This window comes from Rutidosis leptorrhynchoides, chromosome 10 (assembly GCF_046630445.1).
Source record: "Rutidosis leptorrhynchoides isolate AG116_Rl617_1_P2 chromosome 10, CSIRO_AGI_Rlap_v1, whole genome shotgun sequence".
Lineage (NCBI taxonomy): Eukaryota > Viridiplantae > Streptophyta > Magnoliopsida > Asterales > Asteraceae > Rutidosis > Rutidosis leptorrhynchoides.
In genome coordinates this window covers 138,268,962-138,294,518 of record NC_092342.1, presented here as the reverse complement: position 1 = coordinate 138,294,518, position 25,557 = coordinate 138,268,962, and the positions used below count along the sequence as shown (strand labels likewise).

Here is a 25,557-nt window from a genome sequence, read left to right as displayed (position 1 = left end):
CTTTTATTTCATATTTAATTTCCTTTATTTTATATTTAATTGCACTTCTAATTATCGCACTTTTATTTATTGTTATTTAATCGCACTTTTAATTATCGTACTTTTTAATTATCGCAAGTTTATTTTATCGCACTTTTATTATTCGCAATTTCATTATCGTTATTTACTTTAAGTTTTAATTTAAGTCTTTTATTTATTTAATATTTTACATTAGGTTTTAACTGCGACTAAAGTTTTAAAATCGACAAACCGGTCATTAAACGGTAAAAACCCCCCTTTATAATAATAATATTACTTATATATATGTTTGTATTTTTATAAAAGTAAACTAATATAGCGTTGAGCTTTGTTTAAAAAAGATTCCCTGTGGAACGAACCGGACTTACTAAAAACTACACTACTGTACGATTAGGTACACTGCCTATAAGTGTTGTAGCAAGGTTTAAGTATATCCATTCTCTAAATAAATAAATATCTTGTGTAAAATTGTATCGTATTTAATAGTTTTTCCTAGTAAAATATAAACTATTTCGTATACCTTAGCTTTGACATCAAGTATTTTTGGCGCCGCTGCCGGGGAAATCTCTTAAAAGCCGGAAGCGGAACGCTAATATAAAAAAAAAAAAAAAGATTTTTATTTTACTTTTATTAAAAGTCGCTTTTGTAAAAATACGTTTTAAAAATTCGAAAATATAAAAAGAAAAACAAAAATTTATATATTTTTAAGAGTTTGTTAAACGTTTTATAAGTTTCTTTATTTTTATTTTAGTTTATAAAAAAATATAAGTTTTATTTAAATATCTTTTATTTATATAAAAAAACAGAAAAAAAATAAATAAATAAATAAATAAAGAAAAACGCGTTGAAATTATAAGCTGTCATCTGAATTTCTGAACCCCGCGACTCGCGGGGTTTTCTTTATAAATTACCGCAACTCGCGGAGCTGCTCTGACACGCGAACAGGAAGCCCTAATCCTGCATTAATTACGGATAATTATTAATTATTATTATTATTTAACCCTAATAATTATTATTATTATTATTATTAGTTTTATTTTAACTTTTACTTTTTAATTAATTTGTATTTAGTATTAATTAGTTTAATTAAATTGTAAAATTAGTAGTTTTATTAAATAAATAATATAAAAATAATATTTTTATAAAAATTGTAATTTTTACAACTTTTTGTATATTTTTATATTTTGTCCCTTTTTAATCGTTGTAGCATAATATTTGTATTTTTCGCTCATATTTAATTTTAAACTTAGTTTTTGCTATAGTTATTTTTACTCCTAGATTTTTAGGCTTTGCCGTAGAATTCCTTAAGTGCTTTTTCTTTAGACTAAGATTTAGGTACTTTAAAATTTTGCGACGCCTTTTTAAGTTTTAGTTTCTTTTTAAGTTATTTCCATTTGGGATTTAGTTTTTCCTGTAAGCTTTAATATTTTTTAGACGACTTTTACTATGTACCAATTATCATTCCAATTAGTAATATCAATTTGCGATTATAATTTTAAGTTAGTTGTAGTAATAAGGTTAGGTTAGTCAAGTATTTTTAAGTTTTTATAAGTTTCTTTTATTTTTCCGTCACCTTTTATTTTTCAACCATTTTTTTCTTTTTCGACCTTTTGCGACGAACTCTTTTTCTCTCTCATTTCTCGCTATTCTAGTTTTAGGACATAGATTTTTTCTACTTCTTATCTAAATTTTCTTAAAATTACGAAAATTTATTTTAAGTGGTTAAATTAATAGACATCAAAATTTTCTGGTTCGTAGTAATAGTTGGATTTGTACGTGGACCGGGTTATTGGAGCCAAACAGTCCTCAATTATATTGAGACCAAACGAATCCTGCCCCTCTACTGCATCTTTTGGCTATTCGAAACGTGGGCAAAATCAGAAAAGTCTATTAATTGGATAACTTATTATAATTTTTCTTTCCTTTTAAAAACTAATAGGATATTCAGTGAATGCACCGAGCAAGACGTTCATCACCTTTTGTACGTTCACCACCTGTAACTAGATCAAGACATTTAGCAAATATAACCACCGTTGATTTTTCTTTAGAATCGTCATCCAGTAGACCAAGTACTTCAGTTCAAATTTCCGATAATCCATTTTTTGAACCCGACCTCACAATTGAGAATCCGGAAAATATTCAGGAACGGTTCGTAGATCCTGAACCATTAAACTTTCCTCCGGAGCCACCAATCATTCAAACAGAGATTGTTGAGGAACGAACCATTAAATCAGAATCATCTAGTGATACCGATTCAACAAATTCAATTATGGAGAATCTGGAACCTTTAAGTATGGAAGACCGAATGAGAGCTAAACGCACTGGCCAAGGTCACGCAATTACTCATCCAGACATTAATGCACCAGATTATGAAATCAAAGAACAAATTCTACACATGGTGACTAATCAATGCCAATTTAGTGGTGCGCCTAAGGAAGATCCAAATGAACATCTACGTACCTTTAATAGGATCTGCATACTATTTAAAATCCGAGAAGTGGAGGATGAACAGATATATCTCATGTTATTTCCCTGGACTTTAAAGGGAGAAGCCAAAGATTGGTTGGAATCATTACCTGAAGGGGCGATTGATACATGGGACGTTTTAGTTGACAAATTTCTTAAACAATTCTTTCCTGCATCTAAAGCCGTAAGACTTCAAGCAGAAATTGTTACGTTCACACAGAAGCCAAATGAAACTCTATATGAGGCGTGGACTAGATATGGAAAGTTGTTAAGAGGATGTCCGCAACATGGTTTAGACACCTGTCAAATAGTACAAATATTCTACCAAGGATGCGACATCACTACAAGAAAAGACATAGATATAGCAGCTGGTGGTTCTATTATGAAGAAAACCGAAACTGATGCTTACAAAATTATTGATAATACTGCTTCCCACTCACATGAGTGGCACCAAGAAAAAGACATCATTAGATCATCTAAAGCAGCTAGAGCCGATTCTAGCCATGACTTAGATTCCATTTCCGCAAAGATAGAAGCTGTAGAGAGACGAATGGAAAAGATGACTAAAGATATTCACTCAATACGAATTAGTTGTGAGCAGTGTGGAGGACCACATTTGACAAAAGATTGTCTCAGTATTGAATTAACAATGGAACAAAGAGAGAATATTTCATATATAAACCAAAGGCCTGGAAATAATTATCAGAATAATTATCAACCGCCAAGACCGATTTACAATCAAAACCAGAATTATAACCGAAATATTCCATACAACAACCAACAAGGTCCTAGCAATCAACAAGTATCCAATAATACTTACAACCAGCAAAGACCTAATTTTCAAAACAAACCACCACAACAAACCGATGATAAAAAGCCGAATTTAGAAGATATGATGACAAAGCTAGTTGAAACTCAAACACAGTTTTTCACATCTCAGAAACAAACTAATGAACAAAATGCTCAAGCATTTAGAAATCAACAAGCTTCTATTCAAAATCTGGAACAAGAAGTGAGTAACCTAGCAAGGTTAATAGGTGAAAGAAAACCGGGAAGTCTACCTAGTGATACAAATGCTAACCCCCGGAATGAAACAGCTAAAGCCATTACCACAAGAAGTGGTACAACACTTAAACCACCTGAAATACCTGTAACTTCTGATGAAACTATTCCTACTCCACAAGAACCACAACCTGATCAAGATAAGGAAAAAGAACCGGTAGTTGAGAAGGTTAATGAAGATAACAAAGTTAAGGATAAACCTTATGTTAAACCATACCAACCACCACTTCCTTACCCGAGTAAAATGAAGAAAGAGAAACTTGAAGCCGAGCAATCCAAATTTTTAGATATGTTTAAACAGATAAATGTAAATCTTCCTTTCATTGATGTGATTTCAGGAATGCCAAGATATGCTAAATTCTTGAAAGATCTAATCTCAAATAGAAAGAAAATGGAAGAACTCTCGGCTGTTACTATGAATGCTAATTGTTCAGCAGTGCTGTTGAATAAGATACCAGAAAAACTATCTGATCCAGGAAGTTTCACAATTCCATGTTTTCTGGGTAGTCTTAGTTCAATAGAAGCATTGGCAGACTTAGGTGCTAGTATAAATCTAATGTCGTATTCACTATACGCTAAACTAGACCTTGGAGAATTGAAACCAACCAGAATAAGCATACAACTAGCCGATAGATCAATAAAATATCCTAGAGGGATAATGGAGAACATGCTAGTTAAAGTTGGTACTTTAGTATTTCCAGTAGATTTTGTTGTTTTGGACATGGAAGAAGATTCTCAAGTTCCTCTCATATTAGGAAGACCATTCTTAAACACGGCTAAAGCAATGATAGACGTGTTCGGTAAGAAACTGACCCTAAGTATAGAGGATGAGAGTGTTACCTTTTCAGTTGATAGAGCAATGCAACAACCACAATCTGCAGATGATACATGTTATTATATTCAAACTATAGATGCACATGCAGAATTATTAGAAGAATTTCCAGAATTACAAGGAACAGGAGAATGTTCTTTAGGAGAAGGTAATGAACCAATTGATGAAGCTGAAATGTTAGCTACACTTATAGCTAATGGATATGAACCAACAACAGAAGAAATTCAAATGCTAAAAGAAGAAGACAGATATCGATATAAATCATCGATAGAAGAACCTCCGAAATTAGAGTTAAAGCCACTTCCAAACCATTTGGAATACGCTTATTTACATGGTGAATCTGAATTACCTGTAATAATATCGTCTTCTCTTACTGAAAATGAGAAATCACAACTCATTTTTGTGTTAAAAGCTCATAAACCAGCCATTGCATGGAAGATTCATGATATTAAAGGAATAAGTCCTTCGTATTGCACACATAAAATCCTTATGGAAGAAGGTCATAAAACGTATGTGCAACGCCAACGAAGACTAAATCCTAATAAGCAAGATGTAGTTAAGAAAGAGATTATTAAACTGCTAGATGCAGGTTTGATATATCCAATTTCTGATAGTCCATGGGTAAGCCCAGTTCAATGCGTGCCTAAGAAGGGTGGCATGACTGTCATTACAAATGAGAAAAATGAGCTTATTCCTACTAGGACTGTAACAGGATGGCGTGTATGTATTGATTATAGAAAATTAAATGACGCCACCAGAAAAGATCACTTTCCCTTACCTTTCATAGATCAAATGTTGGAAAGATTAGCCGGAAATAGTTACTATTGTTTTCTAGATGGATTTTCCGGATATTTTCAAATTCCAATAGCACCCGAGGATCAAGAGAAAACCACATTCACGTGCCCTTATGGTACTTTTGCTTACAAACGCATGCCATTTGGACTTTGTAACGCCCCTGCAACCTTTCAAAGGTGCATGATGGCGATTTTTCACGACATGATAGAAGAATGCATGGAAGTATTCATGGATGACTTTTCAGTCTTCGGTGATACATTTAAATCATGTCTAGTTAATCTGGAACGAATGCTAATTAGATGCGAACAATCAAATCTAGTACTTAATTGGGAGAAATGCCATTTCATGGTTAAAGAAGGCATCGTTCTTGGACATAAAATTTCAAAAGAAGGAATTGAAGTGGATAGAGCTAAAGTAGATGTAATTGCTAAACTTCCACATCCCACCAATGTTAGAGGAGTTAGGAGTTTTCTAGGGCATGCCGGTTTTTACCGACGTTTCATAAAAGATTTTTCAAAAATTGCCACTCCTATGAATAAACTCCTAGAAAAGGATGCTGCATTCATCTTTTCAGATGAGTGTATCAAATCTTTTAATATTCTTAAAGAGAAACTCACTAATGCACCGATCATGATAACACCAAATTGGAATCTACCATTTGAACTAATGTGCGATGCAAGTGATTTTGCAATGGGAGCCGTTTTAGGACAAAGGATTGAAAAACGATTTCAACCTATATATTATGCTAGTAAGACGTTACAAGGAGCACAAACGAACTATACAACTACTGAAAAAGAACTCCTTGCTATTGTCTTTGCTTTTGACAAATTTCGTTCATATCTCGTTCTAGCAAAAACGGTGGTCTATACCGACCATTCTGCTCTTAGATACCTATTTTCAAAACAAGATGCTAAACCAAGATTAATCCGTTGGATCTTACTCTTACAAGAGTTTGATATTGAAATCCGAGATAAAAGAGGAGCAGAAAATCTCGCCGCTGATCAACTTTCTCGTCTTGAAAATCCCGAATTAGAAGTTCTGAATGAATCGGCCATACAAGACAACTTTCCTGATGAATATCTATTGAAGATAGATTATAAAGAAATCCCATGGTTTGCAGACTATGCAAACTACTTAGTTTGTGGATTCCTTGAAAAAGGATTATCGTACCAAAGACGAAAGAAATTCTTCAGTGATATAAAACACTATTTCTGGGAAGATCCACATCTGTTTAAAAGTTGTCCCGATGGAATATTACGCCGATGTGTATTTGGAGATGAAGCTAGTAAAATTTTAAACCATTGTCACACAGGACCAACAGGAGGGCATTATGGGCCTCAACTAACAGCAAGAAAAGTTTATGAAGCTGGATTCTATTGGCCTACAATTTACAAAGACGCACACCTTCTTTGCAAATCCTGTGATGCATGTCAAAGGGCCGGAAAAATAAGTCAACGTGATGAAATGCCACAAAATGTCATCCAAGTATGTGAAGTATTTGACATTTGGGGTATTGACTTTATGGGTCCATTTCCAAAATCTCATAATAATCTATATATACTCGTAGCCATTGATTATGTATCTAAATGGGCGGAAGCACAAGCTCTCCCAACTAACGATGCACGAGTTGTAGTCAATTTTTTAAAACGTCTTTTTGCAAGGTTTGGAACACCGAAAGCTTTAATAAGTGATCGGGGTACTCATTTCTGTAATAATCAACTTGAGAAAGTTCTTAAAAGATATGGAGTAACTCATAAAATCTCCACCGTATATCATCCACAAACAAGTGGACAAGTTGAAAATACCAACCGAGCTTTAAAACGTATTCTAGAGAAAACCGTAGGATCAAATCCGAAGGAATGGTCCATTAAATTGGAGGATGCACTCTGGGCTTTTAGAACAGCCTACAAAACTCCAATTGGAACCACACCTTTTAGACTTGTTTATGGAAAAGCATGTCATCTTCCAGTAGAAATTGAACACAAAGCATTTTGGGCTTTGAAGACATGTAATCTTGATTTACATGAAGCTGGACGTCTACGATTAAGTCAACTAAACGAATTAGAAGAATTAAGACATGAAGCATACGAAAATTCGTTAATCTATAAAGAAAGAACGAAGAAATGGCATGATAAAAGAATCAGAAGTTCAAAAGAATTTAAAGAAGGAGACAGAGTTCTTCTTTTCAATTCACGATTCAAGCTATTTCCTGGAAAATTGAAATCAAGATGGTCTGGACCATTCATAGTCAAAAGAGTTTTCCCATACGGAACGATAGAATTAATAAATTCAAATGGGATTGAATTTAAAGTTAATGGTCACAGAGTTAAACATTACATACATGGTCCGATGGAAGTCGACAACGAAGTTAATCACAATTTCGACACCACAGCTAACTAAGTGTGGGGAGAATCAAGTCTTTAAAGGATAATATGTATTTCTGTTAGAGTTAGATTGTCTGTTTTCGTGTAGTTCTCGAAAATGGAACCCGAATGGTCTTTCCCTAGCAGACCCTAAAGAACTAGTCTTCTCCCCCCATTCTGAATTTTTATTTTTTTTAGGTTTTTACAAAATGAAGACTGCCTGTGACCTAAACCATGGTCTAATGCTACACGCTTTGATCACTAAACGTAATAATGACATACTACCGAGTGAAATAGTATCAGTAATCAGAGAAAGAATGGACGGAGTTAGAAAAGAATCCAGATGCGAAGATAATAAGTTACAATTTGGTAAAGGAAAATCAAAATCCGCAGCGAAAAGAAGAGCACGACACCTAGAAAGATGTCACAAATGCGGAAAATGGTCACATGGAGGTAAATGTTCAAATAATCAAACCTATTCAAATACCGAATTTGTTACTTTATGCAGAGACGGACCGTTCATATGTTTAGAAGAAAAGACACTGAATGCTCGAGGTTACGCCTATGTAGCCATGGAAAATCAATTAAACCGACTATCTTATGAATGGGATAGATCATATAACTAAGAAATCTATTCCACAGGTATGTCTGTACAGTTTTTATTTTTATTTTTATTTTTAACCTTTTGATAATAAACGCTAATTTGTTCGCTAAAAAGTATTAAATTGGTATTAAATAAAATTAGGTTTGGCGACCGAAATTATTGATATCATTCAAAAATTTATTACATCACTGCGAAATTTAACGTTTATTCTTAAGGTATAAATATCTTTAATCAATCAACACAAAATATTTCAAAAATTCGTCATGAGTTAAATTAAGTCTTGGAACCGAAATTACTTTACCGAAAAGAGGAGCGCATATTTTTGATAATATTTGATTGAATAAAGTGGGATAAAAAGACAAAAAGATTTTTAATTTTATTTTTACCATGTTTTTTTTAAAAAAAAATTAATATTTGAACCCTTTATAAATATTGTAAACTTTGTAAAATCAATATTTTTAAAATTGTAAATATTTGAAAAAATTAATATAAGTTTGGTGTGAATTTATAATATGAATTTTTAAATTAATATTGGTGTGAACTTTTAATTTTTAAAATATGAATTTTTAATTTTATGCATTTCAAATTTTGAGTTTGGTATGAATTTTCAATATTAATTTTGAATTTTATATTTAAGTTGTGTGAATTTAAAAACAAAAATTTACTTTATCTCATTAAGTTAAGAATATGATTTTTAAAATTCATCGTAAGTTAAAGACTAGGTCTTTGAACCGAAATTGCTTTACCCGAGGGAGGGACGAGAACTTTTAATATCATTATTTTTAATCTTATTGAATTAAAGTATGCCAAAAACATTGAAAAAACCCAAAAATCTTAGCTTTTAAAACAATCGCTACAAAAAGACAAATTTTAAAATTTTGTCGAAGGACGGACTAGGACATCGATCCGAAACGACCTCGTCCTAAATAACAAGGGAAACAAAATTTTAAAATTAATTACTTAATTGTTTTAATAAGTTAATGATTAAAAAAAAAAATATATACCAAACTCCGCGAGTCGCGGAGTTTGGAGGGTTAATCCCCGCGACTCGCGGGAGAGTCGGATTACAGAAAAAAAAATAAAGAGCTGCAACAGCTCAGTTTCACACACCCAAAACAGAAAATAGCTGCGAAATACTCCGAAAATACCCGAGAAAAAACCCCCAAAATCACAATTTTTAACCGTTAATCACCAAATCTTTTGCTAAAATCATGTTGAGAAGGATGCTATCTAAGAATTACTCAAGAAAAATGATAAATTTCTACACCTAAACACCATTTAATCCGAAATTTGGTGTTCTTGAGTCATTTTTTTTCCAATTTGATTTTGATGCTTTTTAGTGTAATTAGACTTAAATTGTTTATGTATTATGCTTGTATAACTTAGATTGATGCTGTTTAACATGATTAGAAGCCTTAAACTTCAAATTTTGAGTAATCTAGGGTTTGTGTTCTTGAGCAAATTTGGAGCTTTTTGATATAAACAGGTTATGGCCGATTTTTGTCATGAATTGTTGCTAAAATAAGTAGTGTAACATGTCTAGGTAGTTGAATGATCCAAACTTTGAGCCTAAACATGATTTTGAGAATTAAAGTGGACTTTTTCAAGTCTAAAATTCATGAACTTGATTTTTAAAAGATAATGCCATTTGAAACTTGTTTAATTGCTAGTAATGATTATTTTGACATGTTATTTGAGTTGAATGATTATGAACTTGGCGAACATTTTCGTATATGCTTATTTGAAAAAGTGTAGATTTGATGAAAATATGAAAATGAGCTTAAGTTTGATATAAATTGATAATGTCATTGTAATTATTTTGATTGATGATTTTGCTGAAACTAATGCATATTTGGATGCACAAAAATTGTGTTTGATGTGTTTTGCAGAATGAAAGGGGTGAATCTTCATCCCAAGCCCGCAATGCTCCTGCTGAGAATTTGGAACAACAGGAGGTGGATAACTACTACAAGCAGGATATACCTCATCCAGTCATGACCTTTTCCGATATGCACTTCGAAGAGTTGCACCCGAACCTGAGATTTGACAGACTTTGGATAGATTATCCAAAATATCAACGGGGTTTGCATACTCTTCATTCTAAGGTTGTTGAGGTACCGAGGGTCATAGAATGGGGACCCTTAGAAGCTGTAGAATTGGCCGGGCCAATTAGGGAATTACTTGTACAGAGGTATGGTAATTCTTCTTTTAATGACTGGGTACGTTTATTCACCATGCGTAGACCTGTATATAAAGTATGGTGTGAAGAATTGTTATGTAGTATAGAGTTGAATGATCGGGTAGCTAGTTTAACCGATCGTTCTTTTATTAGATTTTTGTTAGGCGGTTCGATACGCCACATGTCTTTACTGGACATGGCTCAGGCTTTACGTATATATACGCCTGAGGAGTTAGCGTCTGCCGATTGTAGAGGATTGATACTAAACGGTAGAAAGATAGATGAAAATTTTGATACACACGGTGTGTGGAGTCAAATGACAAGCCATCACCGTTTCAAAGGGGGAAATTACTCTTATTTGGATATAGATAGAGCCGAATTAAGAGTGATACATAGGTTTTTAGCTAATTCGATTACACAAAGGGGTAAAAACAAGGAAAAGGTAAATGAACAGGATTTGTTTTACCATATGTGTATTCGAGATCCACAAAGCGCTGTAAGTATACCATATTGTGTGGGTTATTATTTATCAGCTATGGTTCGGGGGATGCGACCGCATAGCATAATAGGAGGTGGTATTTTTATTACTTTGATTGGTGAATATCTCGGTGTGGATATAAGTCGGGGGGATTATTAGTAGAAGAACCAGAACCCCGCGATACTATAGGTTTAAATGTATACCATGGTGCGAAAGTTTTGAAAAGGCGAAATAACGCCGCAGTACGATACCATGGTAGACATCCACAGGTGGAGAGAAACCAACAACAAGGTAATGTAGGAGGGGGGAATGAGATGCAAGAAATGCATAGGTTTATAGCTTCTCAGGAATACGAAAATGCTAGACAGAGAGCATTTGAAGATTGGCAAGTTCATCAGAACCAGATCATAGCTCATTGCCAACATATAGGTAGAAACTATATTCCTACACCGAAACCCATCTTCCCTCCTTGGTCTATAGAGATGCAGCCACCATATCCTACGTATGACCCTGCCGAAGCATTCTATAGCACCTATGGTTATGCCTGGAACCCCTATTGGTACCAATATCATCCTTAGTTTACTTATTATTTTTTTTATTTTGTAATTTGTAATTATTGATACGTTTAATACTTTTGTTAATATTGTAATCATTTTTATAATTATCTAACTTTTATTCTTAGATTTTAAAAATTTTTGAATGTGGGGTAATATACCAAACTTCAAAAATATGTATATATGTTTGCAGTTTATCTTATGTACACAACAGGGTAAAACAACGCATTTTCAAAGACTGGCATTAAGTTCAGCAAAAGCAACTAATTTTGACGACAAGATGCAAAATATATGTGAAATAACAACAAGACGGAATGAACAAATGATGTGCACCATTTATCATTCAGCAAACAAACGCCAATATATTTGGAAACTTTGGTAAAAATTTAATCATTTTCACACAAATCACCCTCAATAATTTAAATTGTTACTGATTTCTTGCAAATGAGGGCATTGCAAGATCTTAAGTGTGGGAAGGGGTTAAATTCTTTCGGATTTTAAAATTTTTATCTTAAACACTTGGTTACCATTAAAAATACTAGTAAAGCAGTAGTTGTATTAGAATCTAGTGCTCTCTGATAATAAAGAACAGCCCTGGTCTTATATACTGACTACCCAATTCTAGTAAAAAAATTTCAAAATTTTCAATTAAATGAACTCAAAATCATGTTTATACATATTTATGAACGATAAAACTAGGTTTTAACACCGAAATTATTGTAACCTCGGAAAGGACATAAATTGAGAAACAAACCAAAATGTTAAAATTCATTTAAAATGGAATAGAGGACGATAAAAAGGAAAATAAAAGCCAAGTGTCGGAAAATTCTCCAAGTTATTCAAAACATATATCACATATATCTGTAACAAATAACTGAAAATACTTTTGCTTTGGACTAAACTAAACTATTTTACCCGATGAAAGAAAAGAAGATATGGATCTACACGATGAATCAATTCCATCATTAAAAGGAAGTAAAGTCTTCCGAAAAAGACACGCGCTTCTTGATTTAGGTCATGAAGTTGTCGTCCAGACCAGCTGTAGGTTGACGAAAAATCTAGAAAAGTCATCACTAAAATCAGCAGGAAATCCATGGACCTCAGCATTAAACAGGGTCGCCAAGTGGTCAGATTTATCCTAACCATGAGAAGGATTTATCTCGTACAATGGGGGGCACCATGCAAATTAGCTGGATAAGACTAATGAATCAGATCCCCAGAAAGGATAATCTCCTTAAAGATTAAAAATCAGCTTTTAAGACTGATATTACTCAATCCTAGAGATTGACCTTAAAGATTGAGAATTCAAACTCATGGAATTCAATGATATCTAAACTCGAGCTTGAACGAGAAAATATTTTGATCAAAATTATAAACCGATTTGTTTTCTGAAAACCCATTTTCAATGCGTTCATTACCATTGAACGTAAAATCCTAGGAATTCACCTGGAATTCATTAGGTCACCTGAACCAAATCGGGTGTCAACCGTAAGAACGGTGGTTGCATAGCATGGTCAAAGACAGGACCTTGTGCCATACCGAAAAATTATAAGGGTGAGCTTTACTATTGCTCCTACCAAGGATAGTAATTGCATCCGACACGTTATAGACCATAATTAAAAGCATGTCAGGGGACATTGCCTTAACAGTTGCTTGTTCAACGCTTTCCTTTACAACCGGACGGTAGTTTATCGAAAGGTAATATACGGGACAAGTAAACTGGACGTGTTGCTTTCCAAATACAAGGTTAGCAAGTGGGTGACACAAGACAGCAAGTTTTGAGCTAAAATTTTCAATTCTGAAACCCACCAAACCCACAAAAATATTTTGCAAACACCGGTAAAGGGTTATCCCGGAAAACTTATCTAGGGTAAAAACTAGATTTAATTTTCAAAAGATCAAATGTTTTCATAAAGATCCAATTTCCGTAATGGATCTAAATTTTTATAGTCATGTGGGACTGTAAACCATATCGTTACTACCATTGTTTATACCGCCGTATAGAAAATCACTGATGTACAAAGTGTGAAGAATAAAGAAGTGATTCTAGTATTTCAAAACGATATTGCTTGAGGACAAGCAACGCTCAAGTGTGGGAATATTTGATAATGCTAAAAACGAACATATATTTCATAGCATTATTCCTCAAGAAAGACAAGCTTTTAGTTGCAATTGTTCTATTTACAAGTGATATTCGTTTAAATAATAAAAGGTGAAGACAAAAGACAGATTCGATGAATTGAAGACGCAAACGACCAAAAAGCTCAAAAGTACAAAAGACAATAAAAAAGGTTCCAATTATTGATAAGAAACGTCTCGAAATTACAAGAGTACAAGATTCAAAACGCAAAGTACAAGATATTAAATTGTACGCAAGGACGTTCGAAAATCCGGAACCGGGACCAGAGTCAACTCTCAACGCTCGACGCAACGGACTAAAAATTACAAGTTAACTATGTATATAAATATAATATAATATATAATTAATTATATTAATTATATATATTATATTTATAAATAAAAACCGTCGGCAGAGAAAGACTCCAAAGTGTGAGCTGGAATTTCAAACTCCGCGACTCGCGGAGTTTGAAGGCAAAATATGCCGCGAGTCGCGGAGCCCCAAAATGAAAAAATGCCTATAAAGCCAACCGAATTCTGATCGTAAAAACCATCTTTTTTTTTCTTCCTCATTCATACGTAAAATTTATATTTATATTTATAATTTATATTTTAATTTTAATTATAATTCTAATAATAAGGGTATGTTAGCGATTATTGTAAGGGTGTAAGTCGAAATTCTGTCCGTGTAACGCTACGCTATTTTTAATCATTGTAAGTTATGTTCAACCTTTTTACATTAATGTCTCGTAGCTAAGTTATTATTATGCTTATTTAAAATGAAGTAATCATGATGTTGGGCTAATTACTAAAATTGGGTAATTGGGCTTTGTACCATAATTGGGGTTTGGACAAAAGAACGACACTTGTGGAAATTAGACTATGGGCTATTAATGGGCTTTATATTTGTTTAACTAAATGATAGTTTGTTAATGTTAATATAAAGATTTACAATTGGGCGTCCCTATAAATTACCATATACACTCAATCGGACACGATGGGCGGGGTATTTATATGTACGAATAATCGTTCATTTAACCGAACACGGGAATGGATTAATAGCCACTAGAATAATTAAAACAGGGGTGAAATTACATTCAAGGGTAATTGGTGTAATTGTTAACAAAGTAGTAAAACCTTGGTTTACACGCAGTCGATAACCTGGTGTATTCATTAAACAAAGTATTAAAACCTTGTTACAATTCGAATCCCCAATTAGTTGGAATATTTAACTTCGGGTATAAGAATAATTTGATGAGGACACTCGCACTTTATATTTATGACTGATGGACTGTTATGGACAAAAACCAGACGGACATATTAAATAATCCAGGACAAAGGACAATTAACCCATGGGCATAAAAATCAACACATCGAACATCATGATTACGGAAGTTTAAATAAGCATAATTCTTTTATTTCATATTTAATTTCCTTTATTTTATATTTAATTGCACTTCTAATTATCGCACTTTTATTTATTGTTATTTAATCGCACTTTTAATTATCGTACTTTTTAATTATCGCAAGTTTATTTTATCGCACTTTTATTATTCGCAATTTCATTATCGTTATTTACTTTAAGTTTTAATTTAAGTCTTTTATTTATTTAATATTTTACATTAGGTTTTAACTGCGACTAAAGTTTTAAAATCGACAAACCGGTCATTAAACGGTAAAAACCCCCCTTTATAATAATAATATTACTTATATATATGTTTGTATTTTTATAAAAGTAAACTAATATAGCGTTGAGCTTTGTTTAAAAAAGATTCCCTGTGGAACGAACCGGACTTACTAAAAACTACACTACTGTACGATTAGGTACACTGCCGATAAGTGTTGTAGCAAGGTTTAAGTATATCCATTCTCTAAATAAATAAATATCTTGTGTAAAATTGTATCGTATTTAATAGTTTTTCCTAGTAAAATATAAACTATTTCGTATACCTTAGCTTTGACATCATTAACTCACTAATAAACCTAGTACTTTACTGAGGATAAGCTCTGAGGTATTGTTACCTTTCAATTATACGACCAAGTGACATACTTCTCACTGCTCAAAGATGTCATACCCCGTCCTAATCCATCTGGATGAAGTCACCAACATCTGGTCCCATTGCGATGATCGACTCTAAATAATGTCTCTAAAATGATCAAATGCACAGCGGAAGATTTCTTTCATAGCTGAGAATAAAACATGCTTTAAAGTGTCAACCAAAAGGTTGGTGAGTTCACAAGTTTATCATAAGCAATAAAATTCATCATTTTGATAGACCACAAGATTTAAATACAGTACACCTATCTCGTGTACAAAATCATTTTTCAGAAATCTTAGTAACCGTACACATATCTTGTGCACAAAAATAACATACACATAATCTGTGTATAAAATCATTCTCTCGATACATAACATTCACTTTTCATTACTTTCATAGCTTGACTTGGTAACCGACCTTAACATACAATGCACATAATAATATCCCCAAAACAGAACATCTCGTCTGTATAATAATCATATAAACTTCGAAGTACTAAACACCACGCCCACTAGCCCTTCCGTCTAGTGAACATTCTGGGTGGGGGTGTTAAACCCGGTAGCTACCTTTAGGATTCGCGTCAATTAGGCGTGCACTAATTCTCAAAATTAGTGATGTTCCCTAATTCTTAGGTTACCAAGCAATAATAATCAGGGTAAAAATATTCATATCAATTGTGGCAATTATCACGTCCACATAATTCAATGGTGGCAATTATCACGTCCACATAATTCATTCGAGGAATGTTTTTCTTGTGTCTATCTCGTCAAACATTTATAAAAGCATTTCATGTATTCGCCGTTCAAAATGTATTTCAAAAGCATTTAATAAAGCAGTTGTAAAAGTAGCGCATGTATTCTCAGTCCCAAAAATGTAAAGAGTAAAAGGGAATCAAATGAACTCACCGTACTGTATTTTGTAGTAAAAATACATATGATGACATTAAACAATGTAGGGTTGGCCTCGGATTCACGAACCTATATTAAGTATATATATTAACACACTATAATATAAATCAATTAAGTTTATATATTTTGTTATGTATTAAGATCAATATTCTTATATAATCTTATTAATAATTATAATACATTATGATACTTATTTGATATTTAGTTACTGTTATATCAATAATATTAGTTAAAACATAATTTTATGTAATATTAATATACTTTATGTGGTAAATATATTATATATATATAAATCTTTAGTTTTGTAAAATTAATAATTGTAGAATTTCTAGATTAAGAATAATAATAATAATGATACTAATAGTAGTAGTTTTAATAAAAATGATAGTTTTACTAATAATGATAAAGTAAAGATGATAGTTTTAGAAAAACAATTATTTTTATTAATAATAATAATAATGATAATTATAATAACTATAAAACTAATAATTTTATTGCTAATGGTAATTATGATACTAGTTTAATTATAGTATTAATCCTAATGGTAGAATAATAATAATGATAATAAATAATAACGATAATATTTATTTTACTTAATAACAATCAATCATAGATAATAAATAATACTAATAATAATAATAATAACAATAATAATAATAAAAATAATAATACTACCTTTAAAAGGAGACAAGCTTCAAAAATATAAAAATATCCAGTGGCAGGGATCGAACCCGCAACCCCTTCTTCAACAACACCACAGCCTAACCATTTGTCTGTTTCAATTTATCTATTATACCCCAGCTTAAATTCCATTTAACCCGTCATAGTATTCTTACGAGTCCTATGCCCAAAATGAAGCATTAAACAGACCTCGGCCCATATTCATTTTCGGCCCATGTATATCCTATTTGTTAAAATGAAAACCGAAGCCCCAGTTTTATCATTATTTCGATCAGGAAGCCAAGGTGAATTAATTAATCATTGATTGTTTAAAGTAATCCCACTGAATTCTCACCAAATTCATTACATTTCCTTTAATTATTTCGACACTTTATCTCATCATTAGTTCACAATCTTATTCTAATCAAAGTGGTGTTCAATCGATTTAATCATGACAAGCAACAATCTCAATTACCAACTCCACAAATCACGGTCCCCATTCAAAGAAAACAAAAAAAAAATAAACAAATAAATATACGGTTTCTTTTCTTTTCCTATTTGTCACGATCCCACAGTAACCCTCATCATTATCATTACTGTTGAAATTCCAATAAGGCTAAAATATATAATAATGATTATACCTTACTTTAAATAGCAAGTGGAAAAGAATGTGGAGCTTTCGGCAAACAAAAAGAAGAAGAGTAGTAGCACTTTAATTGTGGCACGTCAATTCCTCTTTTCATCCTCAAATAGTCAACCAAGTTGCAATATAAAATTTAGGATTCTTTTCTTTTTCTTTTCTTTAATAAACAAGTGGTTACTTGTTGTATATAAGTCAGTCACACAGAAGAAATAAATCACTAGCAGCCCTCTTCAATGGTTCGGTTTTTAAAATACAAGAGCAATCAAGTGTGGTTGCAACAATTTTGAAAATTAGAAATGAAGCAGGAGATATGAACTGCATCTGTGTAGCAGTCGTTCGAAGGAGGAAAATATATTCATTGAAGAAAGCTTTCAAGCAGAGACAGAAGGAAAATAATAGATAAAATGGTGTTGTCTTTGGTTGATTGTTACGGTTTAATAAGAATAGAAAGCAGAAATTAAATAGCTGCAGTAGTAATCATGTGCAGTTTATGTATGAAGACTGTTATGGTTGCGAGCATGATGTAACAACAAGGCAACGAGTAGAAAAGAAAAGAAAGAGAGAGAGAGTAGTGGTGAAGGAAGGTGATTTAATGATGGATGAGGTGGTGGTTGTAGCTTATGGTGGTGGTGTAGGGTTCATAAAGGAGACAGAAATATTGCAAGAGGTAATTGGGTTTTCATCGTGTTTGTTTCATAAAATAGCAGAAAAGTTTTAAAGGAATGAGATGGTGGGTTTGGTTCTGTAACCTGATTTAATCAATGGAAAACGACTTGTAACAGAAATTAGACAGGAAGGAGATGATTATCAATCATATAAATAAAATAATACACAGATAGATACGTGATTTTTGTAGGACGAAATCACAGCTTGTTTTATAGCGAGGAGAGAATCGTTCGTACAGAAAAGAAGGAAAAAGAATAAAGTTGAAAGAAATCTGTAATTGATTCATGAATGAATCTGTTTGTCTCGATCTGTATAATTGATTTTGTATATCTATATATCTATATATACATTTTTATATCAGTATATTAATTATCTTTATTAATTAATAAATATAACTATATTAATAATAGTAAGAATGTTAATAATAATAATTTTATTAAAGTTATATAATAATAAGAATAAGAGTAATTTATAAAATAATATTTATTAATGATACTAGTAGTAATACTTGTTAATGATAATGTTAATATTAATAATAATAATAATAATAATAATAATTTATATCAAGTTTCATTTTAAAATGTTTAATAATTTTGATTGCTAATAATGATAATAATAATATAGATGATAATCATAATCTTACTAATTATAATAATATTAATATTATTAATGATAACAATTATATTAATAATAATATAATAAATTTTTCATATCAATTTTTATATATATACATTTTATATTAGGTTTATTAATATTAATAATATTAATATCAATATTATAATAACAATACTACTAATAGTAATATTAATATAACAATTATATTTTAAACTTACAATTATATATAATACCATTTATTATTTGTATAATTTTATATTATATGACGACATTTATTGTAGAGTTAATGTTTATATATTTTATGTATACTTGATAGCAATCCTATTTAGATTCATAATAACAAATATATTTATATATATGTATATATATTTATTTTAACAGTAGCTTAATTATTCTAGGTATTACCTTACATTTTTAAATTCTAATTAATTAAAGTATAAATTATTAATTCCAAATATTATTTATATATATATATATATATATATATATATATATATATACATACATACATATTTATTTACAAATCAATGTTCGTAAATCGTCGGGAACAGTTAATGGTTAAATGGATGTATGAAAATGTATCAAAAATTTTGGGACTCAACTTTACAGACTTTACTTATCATGTTAAAATCAAATAAAGATCAAGTTTAAATTTGGTCAGAAATTTTTGGGTCGTCACAGTACCTACCCGTTAAAGAAATTTCGTCCCGAAATTTGATTAGGATGGTCATGGTTGATAATAAGTATGTTTTAATGACTCATATGAGTTGAAAATTAATGTTTTATCATCAGTGAGTAATATGGATAAAACAATTCGATTATTCGAAGAGTACAAATGGAGCTATCACAAAATTTTGAGATAGAGATTTAACTTTTGACGTGGTCACGTTTAAATTCCGGAATTTAAGGGATTTAAAAGAAAATCTTGGAAATCTATAAGATCTGATTCTTCGGGATTTATGAAAATTAAGATTTCTATAATTAAATGCGATTATCTGTCTCGATTGCTTTGTCTGGTATTTTCACTATAAATGACCTTCTTCCGTTCCATTATTTTCCACCACTCCCATTTTCTATACTTTAATTCATACTTCCAAATCATCAGTCAATATGCTTCATCTAATTTTAATTTCTGGATATATTCCTGACTTTCATATCGATCATTCTCCTTTTTCTTCTACCGTTGAAGGAATCTATTCACTTCTACTATTACCTTGGGGTTATAGTATTTTTCATTTTCCTGTGTCTTTATATTGCTATACGCATTGATATACACGTTTTGTAATTTATGTGTTTGTGAATGGCTTTATATTTCTTGTTATGTTTCGGAGCTCCATGTTCTTGTTTTCTCTTCCCGACTTCAAGTCAAGCGAATAATGGTCCAGAACTCGTAGATATAGAGCTTCGAATGATTATAACATTCTAAGCAGGAAGAAACGTAATAGCACGTTTTGATTTGGTAAATTACCGGAATCACAGAGGATAGAACTATCAAGAATATATTTTCTTAATACGTTCGGAGGTTAAGCAGAATGAAAAATTTGTGTAACATGGCACATGATGACATTATAGTCTGTGAATCATCACGTTCCATTAGAAACTCAGCATGACTTACTGTAATATAATCACGTTGGCCGGGCGTCATTATATTATACTAACTCATGCTTCAATTTCTCTACACTTCTCTAGAATTCATTCATGATTTATACTTAAATTTTTCAGAAGTTTTCAATATAATGGAATACAGAAAACACGAAGAGGTAGATAATTTCAGACAAGAATATTTATTAAAATATCCTCAGAAATATCGAAGATATTTATGATGATATTTTGGAATTTCTAAGTTCGAAGGTTGATGAAGAAAGATTTTCTGCAAGATTTTAACATGAATAAGGAGCAAGATATTCATTGAAGACTTCATTGGATCCAGCGTTACCTGGATTCTTTGAATATAGAATTTGGTCCTGGTATTTTTCCTTGGTCTCCTTCATGGTTAGCTCAATCCATTTTTCAGTACCAAATTTTCTATCGAGCGTTCCTAACACTCCATACTTTATCATCAAACTCTTGGCCATTTAGGCCATCTACAATTTTACTGTTTCGTCTGCATTTAATGCAGCTATATCTGAATCATCGGTTATCAATCCGAGGTGTTTTCAGGAGAATTGTGCATTTTTAGATGATTAAACGTTGATGGTAATATGGTGGAATATAAAAGGTTTCCCGGTAACAATAAAAGAACACGCATATCTATCAAGGTTATAATAAGGTTGTTTTGAATGAAAATTCGAAGTTGTCTTGCTGGAGCTGTGACAAAATTGGCTAATTTGGAAAGAGATTGCAAAGTTATTTTCGGTAATAATAACTCTAAAGGAATTAGCACAGCTACGCGTTAAACATTTACTCAGTTTTTGAGAGTTTTCAGGTGCATAACTATATGCATCGATCTTTTTCTTCCGTAGATGAAGTGCGGTTGATTCATCCTCTCGATTGAGGTGTTTTCAAGAATTATGAAAGGTTTGAACGCAGATTGTAACCGTCAAAATACCAATGAGGTTTAAGATGAAATCAAGTGCCAAACTTGAAGAAATGTTTAGTTTCATATGTTATAATCAATCACTACAAGAAAAGTGAGTTTATAGGACCTTTTGCCTAGGACCCTAGTAAATTAGGGTCCTAATGAGCCATTTATTGGGACGGTTAAATATTTGAGGTCCCAGTATGAGATACACTTATAATGATGTGTCATAATAAGCTATAAAATGTCCTAAAAACTATACGCTTATAAAGTGATGTCCTAAAAAGCTTTACGCTTTTTAATGGTGTTCTAAAGAACTATACAGTTTTAAAGTAGTGTCCTAAAAAGTTATTTAATATGACACATGAGTTTTTATGGTCATATTATCCTATGTTTTAATAGCTCATTATGAGATACGCTTGCACAGTTATGTCATAAAGTCCTATTTGATATGACACATGATTTATAGGGGTCCTATTATACTATGTTTTTATAGGATATTTGAAAAATGGGTTGCACTACGAGATACGTTTACAAAGCGGTGTCCTAAAAACTAATTGATATTGATATGATACATAAATTTTGTTTTATAGTTTCCTGATTACAAATCATTAAAATTAAATATATGTATTAGTTTCATCAAAACTAAATGTTAAAAATGACTCCCAAAAGTAGTGGCGGGCATTTTCCCACTTAATTTTATGAAAAATTTAAAATTTCACACCTAATAATTCCACCTATATTCTATAACTTCTTTTAATTTCTTAGATTTGAACTTAGGTTTAGGGTTACTCTTCCTCTTATATTTTCTGATTTGAGCGACAAAGAACTTTGAGAATCATTGGGTATGAATTCAAAAGTTAGGGTTCTTGATTAAAACTAGTAGGTCAGGTACTGAGATGTTTCCAGTTCGTTTTTTGTTCATTTCTATTGCGTTTACTGGTTTAGTTTGTGCAAGCCAATTATTGATTTGAAGTGGATTCTGTTGCAACAATTAATGACGAACGCTGATGATTCATAATGCTTCAATCTATACGAAATCGTGGATTTATAACTTCAATTGAGGTAAGTCGTACAAACCACCTACTTAAAGATTAAAATTAGGTGTTCCTAATAAACAGATTTCATATCTATCTATTTAACATGTTAACCTTAATTGGTTGCTTAATTTGCTATTATTGATTAGGGTTTGTTAATGAGTGTTGTCATAAGTGATTGTAATATCGTATTGTAATGCCTCCTAAAAAGAAGTCTGCCAAGTGTATAAAGGTTGTTATACCATCTATGATTGATGGTGCAAGTGACCCTGCTTCTTAACTTCTTCGGTGACGAAAATGAATCATTAAAAGGTCATCTTTACATGTATGTTAAATCCAGTTTGTATGTTTGGTATTTTTATCTTATATTTCTTTAAATTGTTTATTAGTTATTGGATAATAAGTATCTGTGTTTTATCCAAGTATTATTAATTGTTTTTTCTTTTGTTTTATGTAGTTTGTTATTCACGTATTTAATGTGGTTTGCTGAATTAGTGCTTGTATATATGCTGATAGAGTTTGTTGAATCAATTACTTGCATATACGAGTATTTTACAGTAACATGTATATACGTTTATCTTATATAGCGAGTCTTAAATACTTGGGTAGTCTTTATTAGAAATTGTCAATATTTGTAAAAGCACATTCCACTAATATTAGTATTAGTATTAAAACTCTGGTGAAAACTAAACTATTGATTTGATATTGGTCATGAATTATTGTTACTGAATATCCCTGATGTAACATGGGAAGTTTTGCTTCTGGTGAAGGTTTTCCAGGTAGAACTTGTTGGATGAAGAACAGGAAGAACAAAAAGAAGAAAACGGTGATATGGAGAATGTTAGGAGGATGGAACAAACTACGCTTTTGACTTCGTGTTCATTTATGACTTCTAATGATAACGATTCGTCTAGTACTACAATTGAGCCTCTGTTGAGTGTATCACCAAATGGAAATGGATATAATATATCTAGTAATGAAATATTTAGGAACATTGCAATTACCCACTGGCAGAAGGGTGAGATTTTGGGTTGTTGGTGGTTTGGGTCGATTTATGAAGGCATTTGAGAGTAAGTGAACATTGTATAATTGTTGCTCTATAGTAGTCATTGAGTATTGTTTCTCGTTTACACGTGTATTGCCTGACTTCAAGTATATTATAAATTAGTTTGGGTGGTGCCAATTAATATTTGAATAGATTTATATGAAAAGCTGTCACTTTTTAACGTTAACATTTGTTCTTTTTTGCAGTGGTGGGTACTTTATTGCAGTGAAGAAAGTCTCTTTGCTTGATCAAGGGGATCTGGGAAAGCAATATGTAGTTCAACTTGAACAGGTAATTAAGGCCTATGACCTTTTCAAAGGGCTATGATACTTCATTCTCTTGTTCTGATCCATGTTTACTTCTTAAGGAAATTGCTCTTTTAAGTCAGTTTGAACATGAGAACATACTAAGATACCTCGTTACTGATAAGCTATTGCTTTCGTGATTTTCAATTTGATGCTTTCGTTAATATTTTTTTTTTACTTTATGGTAACGTACTAAATGCTACTTCAACTTATCAAGTGTGTTTCTTAATTCTTCGTAAGTTTGAAATCTAAGTTGTTATCCACGAGGTAGTACTTATGAACATTTTAGCATGTTAAATTGTTAAAACTGAGTGGTTTAGTTTACCTTCAGTTGGTTTACATCCATCAGGTAATCATTTTTTTAAATTGTGTATCCTATTTTAATCGAAAAAGTAAAACCACGCTTATAACTACACTCTTTAATTGTGATGATAGGTATGGGGTGAAGAGGCATATGAAGGTTGGTTGTCTTTATTTTTTTAGTTTTAGTTTTTTACATGTTAGGAGATATGGTGGGTCAGATGTAGTAATATATCCTCGTGTGACTTATACTTCTCTCTGCTATATTTACTTTTGTAGCAATTACCAAGTAAGTAAGAATCATATCATTTTCTGATACACCGGTAATTTTAGTTATTTTAGTCACTTCAAGTCGGATGGTCCCAACGCAATCTGCTGATACATGGATCCTTAAATCATTTGAGAAGATAGTGAAAAACTTGAGGGCAAGAGTAAGTCATTGCTAACATGATCTGTCATTATCAATTAAGGATCAAATACATTCGAGGTTTAAACAAGTGTAGGAAAATAAATAATTGAAGAGATTTGTCAAGTATTGGAATCAAGGCGAGTCTAAGGTATGATATAGTTTTTCACTTCAAATAACATTAAAAAGGTACTCGTTTTGGCCTGTAACTTAAGGTGGCCAATCCGGCCTCCCATTTTGACACCTTTAATTGATACTAATGGACTAAATTGCAAATAATGCATTTTTTTGTGCAGGTGGTGGACTTGCAAGTATTTGCTTCGCCTTTTATCACCTTAAAATCATTGGTTACTAGCTTCCTTTGTTTCTGTCAAATTATCGTGTCACTCATGGAAATGGACTTATGCTTCATGACTTGATGCTTTTCATTAATTGTCAATTGTTACATTACTCTTATGTTGGATATTATATTGTTTAAGTTACCTATGTTTAGAGCTATTTGCAACAATATTATGTATTAAATTCTTTTTGATATTTAATGAAATTTCAATTAATTTGATTTCCAAATTCATTTCTAGTATATGTGTATATATATATATATATATATATATATATATATATATATATATATATATATATATATATATATGTATATGACTTGTTAGGGCACTTTTTGTGGTATTAAATTAACATCCAGTTATAATAGGACTCTTTTTTATGGTCGTAAGTAGTACATCGATATTTTAGGACCTTTTTATTAGTACTAACATAGTTTATCTTTATATTAGAACATTTTTTTAGGTCCTAATATGGTATAACAATACAGATTTAGTGTCATATATAGTGTTTTAAAGACTCTTTTGTACGTCTCAAAATATTATAAAATGTCCTAATATGTCACTCTATAAGGACCTTTTCGATGTTGTTTATATGACTCAAACAAAGG

General features: G+C 31.5%; 1 long non-coding RNA gene across 3 annotated transcripts; it reads left to right on the top strand.

Moving 5' to 3' along the window:
• Positions 1-22,304: 22,304 nt before the first annotated feature.
• LOC139873150 (uncharacterized) lies at positions 22,305-25,178 on the top strand. Of its 3 annotated transcripts, none has more exons than XR_011767275.1 (5): positions 22,305-22,409; positions 22,495-22,583; positions 23,326-23,625; positions 23,807-24,762; positions 24,908-25,178. It is a non-coding gene; the product is annotated as an uncharacterized lncRNA (long non-coding RNA). The 3 variants fall into 3 exon arrangements; XR_011767276.1 differs by having other exon boundaries at positions 22,348-22,583; positions 23,807-23,891; positions 24,539-24,762; XR_011767274.1 differs by having other exon boundaries at positions 22,348-22,583.
• Positions 25,179-25,557: the final 379 nt, after the last annotated feature.